Source organism: Tamandua tetradactyla, chromosome 20 (assembly GCF_023851605.1).
Source record: "Tamandua tetradactyla isolate mTamTet1 chromosome 20, mTamTet1.pri, whole genome shotgun sequence".
Classification (NCBI taxonomy): domain Eukaryota; kingdom Metazoa; phylum Chordata; class Mammalia; order Pilosa; family Myrmecophagidae; genus Tamandua; species Tamandua tetradactyla.
Window position 1 is genome coordinate 54,002,754 of NC_135346.1, and position 8,308 is coordinate 54,011,061.

Here is an 8,308-nt window from a genome sequence, read left to right on the forward strand (position 1 = left end):
TTCTACAGTGTAGAATTTTATTACATGTAGCATTAGGCAATATTAAAGTCAATGAATTTTTATTTAAGCTATTCTGCATGTAGAGTTTCATTCCACTGCTTATCAAAGTTACCTTGGTTCTTCTGAAGCTTGAGGCAAGATTTATCCTCAAGATAACCCCATTTAAAAGAAATCCACAACTGCTAGACAGTCTCACATAATAGCTAGAATATAAAGGTTACTTCCAGAAATCAGGACGTGCTCTAATAGCAGCCTAGATGGTTAGGTCATTTGGATTAGCTGGGCAAAGCACATTGTCGTAGCGAGCTTAGGCCTGTGTTGTCCAATAGCCATTAACAGATTTCAAAGACATTAGCACAAAAAAACTGTAAAATAAAGTACACATTAGAAAATAACAAATAGGTTGCATTATTTCTATTAAACAGTGATACAAGCAACAGAAATAAAGCAAAGGGATAGAATGCTTCCAACAGGCTGAATGCTAGCAAGGGAGCAAATAGAAAACCTACTGGGAAGTTTTTTTTTAATGTCAATTCCACAGCAAATCAGAAATGGTATCATTTAAAAAAAAAGTTTTTACTATGAAATATGAAATATATTTTAAAAAAGCAATAAATTTCAAGGTACATTGTAACAAGTAGTCGTAAACAGATTTCAGAGTTTGGTATGGGTTACAGTTCCACAATTTTAGGTTTATCCTTCTCGCTGCTCCAAGACACTGGAGATTAAAAGAAATATCAATATAATGATTCAGCAGGCATACTCATTTGTTAAATCCTATCTTCTCCGTTATAACTCCTCCTTCTCCTTTGATCCTTTTCCCAACTTTTAGGGTTATTTGGGCTCTGCCCTTTCTAACTTTTTCACATTGAAAAGTGATGTTGATAATGTGGGTTGGGGGATGGAACTAGTTGAAGTTCTTGGAGATGTTGGCTCCTCTGTGTTGCAGGACTTATCTGGCCTAGGAACCCATCTGTAGGTTGAAGGTTTCTGGAAAGTAGTCCTAGTGCATGGAACCTCTGTAGGATCTCAGATGGAGCCCTAGGTATTCTTTAGGGTTAACAGGAATGGTTTGGGTTGGGTTTTGGCAAACTATGGTAATTTGCAATATCTCACTAAAGCTTGAGGAAAACCAGCCTCCAGAATAGCCTCTCGACTCTATTTGAACTCTCTCAGCCACTGATACCTTACTTTGTTACATTTATTTTTCCCCTTTTGGTCAGGATGGCATTGTTGATCCCCTGGTGCCAGGGCCAGGCTTGTCTCTGGAAGTTATATCCATGCCAGGGAGACTTTCACCCCTGGATGTCATGTCCCACATAGGGGGGAGGGCAATGATTTCACTTGCAGAGTTGGGCTTAGAGAGAGTGAGGCCACATCTGAGCAACAAAAGAGGTCCTCCAGAAGTAACTCCTAGGCATAAGTGTAGGTAGGCTGAGTGCTCTCTGCTATAGAAATAAGCTCCACAAAAGCAAGCCTGAAGAGAAGCTGCATTCTAAAAGCCCATAATAACCACCAGGCACGATTTCAGGAGTGGAAAGAGGTGTGGGAGCTTAGAGACTGTTGGGAGAAGTTGGGCTGGGGACAAGCGGAGCGTTTCTGTACTGGCGGGTAGGAGAGAGTCAGGCGGCTTGAGATGCCTGCTCCTTCAAGCTGTCCCATTCAGAGACTCAGTTTCTTCTCCTGTAACTTGGGGCCAAGGGGGCCTCCCCTGAAACACAGAAGGAGGAGACGATAAGGCAGTGTCTGGAGAGGCCCCTTCACTGTGCTGGCTCTCTGCGGCGCTTCCTGGGAGGACTCTGATAGGCAGGAGCCGTCGTCGTCAAAATAATCTCCTAGTGATCTTGTCTGCCTCAGAGGCCCAAGAGCAGCCCAAAAAAAGGTGGAGAAAAGCAGCCCCGACTGTGCCGGGGCCCCATGGGACGGTTTTCCTTCTGCGGGTGGCTATGGCTGTGTGGGTGGGGGTGGGCGGGACACCCCGGCTGAGCTCAGCTCTTACCGGGAGGTGTCTTGGCATCTGATGTGACACTGCTGTTGTTTTTGGCTCTGCAGCCACTCCAACTCCTCCATGGCTAATTACTCATTGTCTTGGAAGATTGGCCCGGGAACCTGAGAAAGGAGGGCGGAAAGTGCTTGTTACTGTTTTGCACGTTAAGTAGGCAGTGACGCTGGAATGCCCCTGATGGAAGATGTTGTCTTTTTTTGTGCTCTCTTGTGGGTTGTTTTTTTTTTTAATCAACTTTATTAAGATATAATCTAACATCCAATAAAATGCACGCATTTTAAGAGGACAGTTCCATTAGTTTGCACATACATGTGTACATTATGTATAACCATCACCCAAACCAAGATACACACCATATCATCTCCCTCCTCCTTCCTGCCTGTCAATACCCCATCCTCCTGCTCTAAATAGTTACTGAAGTGTTTTCTCTCACTATATGTTAGTTTTGTCTTTTCTAAAATTTCATGTAAATGTAATCATACAATATGCATTCTTTTCAATCAGGCTTCTTTTGCACTGTTTCTGAGCTTCATTTATGTTGTGCAATGTATCTGTAGTCCATTCCTTTTTATTGTTTTTTTGTTGTTGCTTAAAATTCTTTAGTTTATGAATCAATTCCCCTATTGCTGGATACTGAGGTTCATTTGTCTGTTTGGCTGACACAATGAGCTCACCTTCTTTGCTGACACATGTGTGTATCTCAAGGCAGACTCCAAGGAGCAGAACCACTGACTGGTTGCATCAGGTGTCTATTGTCACAATAATGCTGCGTAACAAACAATCCAAGACTTAAAGGCTAAAAACAAAACAATCATTTATTATATCCCATTAGCTGACAGGTTGCTGGGGCAGTTTTGCTGAGCTGGTCCTACCTTGGCTGAATTTGGCTGTGCTCACGTAGGGGTCTGAGATCGACCAGCAGGCCAGCTGGGGGCTGGCTGGTCTTGGATGGCCTTAGCTGGGACAACTCATCTCTGCTTTATGTGCTCTGTCTTCTTTGAGCAGATTAGCCTAGGCTTGTCCTCCTGGTGGAGACAGGCATCCAAGAGAGCAAGTAGACACGTACAGGGCCTCTGGAGGTCTAGTAGGTACAGAGCTGGCATACCAACACTTCTGCTCCATTCTATTGGCCACCCGGAGTCAAGAGAAGGGGAGATAGAATCCATCTTTCCTTTTGTATTATTATTAGAAAAGTTGTAGGGTTACAGAAAATTCATGCGGAAAACAGAGTTCCCATATACCCCTCTAATATTAACACCTCGTATTAGTGTGGTAAATTTATTGCAATTGATAAAAGAACAGTATTATAACTGTAGTATTAACTACAGCCCACGGTTTACATTAGAATCCATCTCTTGATAGGAGGAGTGGCCATGTGGGATGGGGAAGAATTGGGGCCATTTTTCAATCAGTTTACCACAGTTGTTTAGTATGCACGTTTTTCATTTTATTGGATGATACCAAACTGCCCTTTTGAACTGTTGCTCCAGTCTATGTCTCCATTGGCAAGAGGCCCGTTTCCCCACAGCTTCATCTTCAGAGTCGGATTGACCTGCCATTGGGCTAGATCTGTGATTCTCCAGCACAGTGCAAAGACTCTGGTGCTGGCCAGATGCCCTCTCTCTCCTCCCAGAAGCACCTGGGCTTTACTCGGGAGGCACCCAACAACAGTACAGTTGAAACAACATGCATCTTCCCAGAGACTCAATTTTTCTCATATTTTTGAGGGACAAAACCCCATTTAAAAAAAATAAAGCAAATACAGATAGAATGAAAACTGTGTATGAAGTTGTAAGAAAAAGCATCAGAATTCAAAGAAATGTCTTGCCAGTCAGGTCAGCTACTTGACGTTGTACCCTCAGAATTTATGTGTCCAACTAATACTCAGAGTTTGCCTCCTCTGTACCAGTTTTCCAATGTTGGAGCCATAAGAGTAGATATGAGAGCCCAGGTCCCTCTTTTCTTAAAGCTAACATTCAGAAGAAAGAAAGAGGCCATAAATATTAATGGTGTGATTTCAGAAAGTGATCAATACTATGAAGATAATAAAATAGGGCAATGCAATCAAGGGCAACTGGAGATGGGAGACCTCAGAACTGTGAGGTCAGGAAAGGCATCATTGAGGAGGTGACATTTGACCTGAGCCCTCAGTGACAAGAAGGAGACAACGAGGTGATGCTCTGAGTGAAGCCTGTAGCAGGTAGAAGCAGCAGCAGTGCAAAGGTCCTGGAGTGGGAACAAGCTGGTGTTGATGAGGAACAGGGAGAAGGTCAGTGAGGCTGAAGCCCAGGGAGCCCAAGAGAGAAAGGGAAGAAATGAAGGCAAAGAGCTCAGCAGAAGCCAGGTGCTGTAGAAACTGACATTCACTGAGCACCCCCTGTGTGCCAAGCACTCTCCCCTCCCACTGGGATAGAGACATCAGTTCACCCTCTGCTAGTTAAATGGATTTATGTTCTAGGCAGCAAGAGTGAGGGGAAGGCAGGGGATTCCTCACACTGAGAAGAAGGTGATGAGCCTCTGTTAGCATTGCGGGGGAAGGAGGTAGCAACTTTCAGGTCATGGCTTGGTCCAAGGACCCTGAAGGAAAAGGAATGGGCTTGAAAGCAAGCAAGGGGCTTCAGGAGCTATGTCCAAAGGCCTCTGAGAAGGGGCTGGCTGTGTAGACTTGGTGCCAGGCAAGAGTGGGCATGAGCTCAACCCACTTGGGTCCCCCAAGTCAACTGCACATGCCCCCATTTGGCCACCCAGGGAACTAAAGGGAGAGCCTCTGACCAGCACCGGGCATCCACACACATACCCCTCCCCCACTGAACAGCAACACATTCCAGAGAGGCCTGTCATATAGTTGTGGGTACAGGAAAGACCTGCCAGTATCACACTTTCCACCATCTAGCAGCTCCGGGACCCTAGGCATCTGCCCACCCTCTCAGTTTTCTCAGTCTCAGACAACTGAGGCTCTAACCACCAAATAATCTTGTTCTGAATCGCCTAGAGATCTCTGATCAAATGTTACTTTGGGTTGTATGCTGGTTTGAAAGGAGGTATGCTCCCTAGAAAAGCCATGTTTGAATCAAAATCCCATTCTGTAAAGGCAGAATAATCCCTATTCAATACTATATGTTTGAAACTGTAATCAGATCATCTCCCTGGAGATGTGATTTAATCAAGAGTGGTTGTTAAGCTGGATTAGGTGACGACATGTCTCCACCCATCTGGGTGGGTCTTGATAAGTTTCTGGAGTCCTATAAAAGAGGAAACATTCTGGAGAATGAAGGAGATTTGGAGAGAGCAGAGGATGCTGCAGCACCACAAAGCTGAGACTCCACGAGCCAGCGACCTTTGGAGATGAAGAAGGAAAACCCCTCCCGGGGAGCTTCATGAAACCAGAAGCAGTTGAGAAAGCTAGCAGATGACGCCGTGCTCGCCATGTGCCCTTCCAGCCAAGAGAGAAGCCCTGACTGTGTTCGCCATGTGCCTTCTCACTTGAGAGAGAAACCCTGAACTTCATCGGCCTTCTAGAACCAAGGTATCTTTCCTTGGATGCCTTTGATTGGACATTTCTATAGACATGCTTTAATTGGGACATTTTCTCGGCCTTAGAACTGTAAACTAGCAACTCATTAAATTCCCCTTTTTAAAAGCCATTCTGTTTCTGGTATGTGGCATTCCGGCAGCTAGCAGACTAGAACACATCGGTAAGGAAGTCCTTACACTTTCTCCCTTGTGGTAACTCACTGATCATTAGCAAATATTTCTTGAGCAACTAGGTTCTCCAAGCCTGCTCTAAAATGGAGATGATAACATCACTTAAACCCCCAGAGAGGTGAAGGAGGATTTTAGAGCAGATCGTGTACTCAGGGCACCAGGTAATGTGCACTCACCAAACAAATGGATCCATTCTGCAGTACCACTAAGGGGCTCTGTAACCTGACAGACATCGGCTCCAATCCCGTAGGTGCTGTGTGACCTTGGGCAAGTGGCTCCACCTATCTGGTTCTGCTTCCTCAGCTGTAGAATGAGGATGACAAGAGTCCCTCACGTTGCCCAAGCTGCTGAATGAAATGATACATGTCCTGGCCTCGGCATATAGTAAGTGCTCAATGAACATTAGCAAACGATGGTGACGATAACATGTGTGTTCTGTCCTGTTGTCTCACCGCAACACCCTTTCTGCCTGATAGCAGCACCACTTCACAGATGAAGAGCCGTGAGGTGCAAGTTGCAGCAAGTCAGTCAGAAACTAGCTTAAAGAGTCTCTGCTCTTTCCCTGTCACCTGCTTACCCTCTGGCCAGCCTCTCCAGGGACATGACCTCTTGACGGGAAAGGTGGTCTTTTCCAGCCAGCATTCAGCTCTGGGGGACCAGAGGGTCTCTTGAGGAGAGTCTCCAGCCAGAAGCTATTGTCAGCCCTGCTGTGACGCCCCTACAGGTGTCTGTTCAAACCTTACCTCAAGTCTCTTATGGTTAGTAAGTCCTTCTATCCATCCCACCACGCTCTCTCTTGTGATTCATTGATTACTTAAGCAAATATTTATTGAATACCTTAATAAATCCTAGGCACCACTCTGGGTGCTTGGGATACATCAGTAAACAGAACAGACCCCTGCCCCCTGGAGCTGACATTCCAGCAGGGGGAGGATAGAGGAGACAGAAAATGAACAGTAAAGTTATCTAGTGCTGTAAGTGATAAATAAAAAGGCAAAATGAAAAAGATGATCAGGCCCATGAGGAGTGGGAAGAGGCTATCGCTAAATTAAGGAGGGACGCCAGGAAGGGCCCTTGGCAAAGACTTGAAGGAGAAGAAGGAGGGAGCCATGCCCACCTCTGGAAAAGAGCCATCCAAGCTCAGCTGGAGCAAAGGCCCTGGGGCAGGAGTGTGCTCGGCAGATCCAAGGAGTAGCAAAGGGGGCACTGCAGCTGGGGCAGAATTGAGGGAAAGGGTGGGTGGTAAAGTCAGAGAGCAGCCTCGTAGGCCCATGCAAAGACTTGGGCTTTACCTCTGCTTAATTTAGGGGTCATTGCAGGGTGTTGAGAAGGAGATGGATGTTTGCTGACATCTTTTCCAAAGAGTCTCTCTGACTACTGGGTGGAGAATTAAGTATAGAAGGACGAGGGGTGAGGGGCAGCAGGAGACCAGCGAGGCGGTTCCAGCATCTTTGGGCAAGTGGCGGTGGCTCAGATCAGGCTGATGGCGGTGGCGGACAGGTGAGAAGTGGCCAGACTCTGGGTGCCTCCCGATTAAAGCCCAGGTACTTCCAGGAGAGAGAGAGGGCATCTGACCAGCAACCTCCCACCCCAGTAGACCTCCACTGTGGCCTTCAGTGCTTCTGGGACCTGGGCTAGTACTGCTTCTTTGGACTCAGATTACAAAGAAAGCATTCATTTTTGAGGATTTCCCCCACCGCAGGCAATGGCATTGCCACTAGAAGTGACCTACGGGAGGTGGGCACGGAACCTCTACCTCTGATCTCCAGGGTGTCCTCTCTCTCGCTCTCTCTCTCTCTGTAGAGGCAGGAAGAGCAGAGGGGAGAGAGCTGGAGCTTGGGATCAGGAGACCCGGGTTCACATACAACTTCTGCTCTGTCGTAGCTGCAACTGTTTTTCACAGACCTCGGTTTGCGCGTCTATTAACCCAAGGAAACTTCTTGATCCCAGAAGATTGCCTGATGTCGCGTATTGGCGCCATACTTGTGGGTATGCGTCTTTGTGATGCCATCCTTTGGCCCAGCCAATCTCAGTTTACCATGCAGTGCTGATGCTCGGGTGACAGATTAGGGAAGGGACCCAGCTGATCTCCCAGGACTGATGTGGGCCCCTCCCAGGCCCTATTTCCGGGCCTATCTCTGGGAGATTCCAGAGAGCCAGGTGGCAGAGAGGAGTTGATGACAAACCTGTTCCCTCTCCTCTCCCATAACACACAGGGACTGAAGACAGACCAGCCCACGAGCATCCCAGGAGGTTACAAACCAAATAAACAAAAGAAAACCCCACAAGCTGTGTATACCCAGCCCAGCACGGCACCACCAAAGGGTTCCTTTGTGGTTTGTTTTGCGGCTGCTGCTGGCAGGTAGGCTCTGCCCCTGCAAGATAGGGCTTGGGAGGGGCCCACATCAGCTCTGGGAGATCAGCTGGGACCCTTCCCTAATCTGTCACCCGAGCTTCAGCATTGCATCTGGAACAAGCAGGTAAACCGAGATTGGCTGGGCCAAAGGATGGCATCACAAAGACGCATGCACACGTGCAGCGCCAACACACGGCTTCAGGCAAACACACAGCTTGTTCATTCAGGTTCAAACACTGTGA

General features: G+C 47.0%; 1 non-coding gene across 1 annotated transcript; it reads right to left on the bottom strand.

The window, feature by feature from the left end:
* Positions 1 to 458: 458 nt before the first annotated feature.
* On the bottom strand, positions 459 to 582 carry LOC143665063 (small nucleolar RNA SNORA32). Its single transcript, XR_013166738.1, has one exon. It is a non-coding gene; the product is annotated as a small nucleolar RNA SNORA32 (small nucleolar RNA).
* Positions 583 to 8,308: the final 7,726 nt, after the last annotated feature.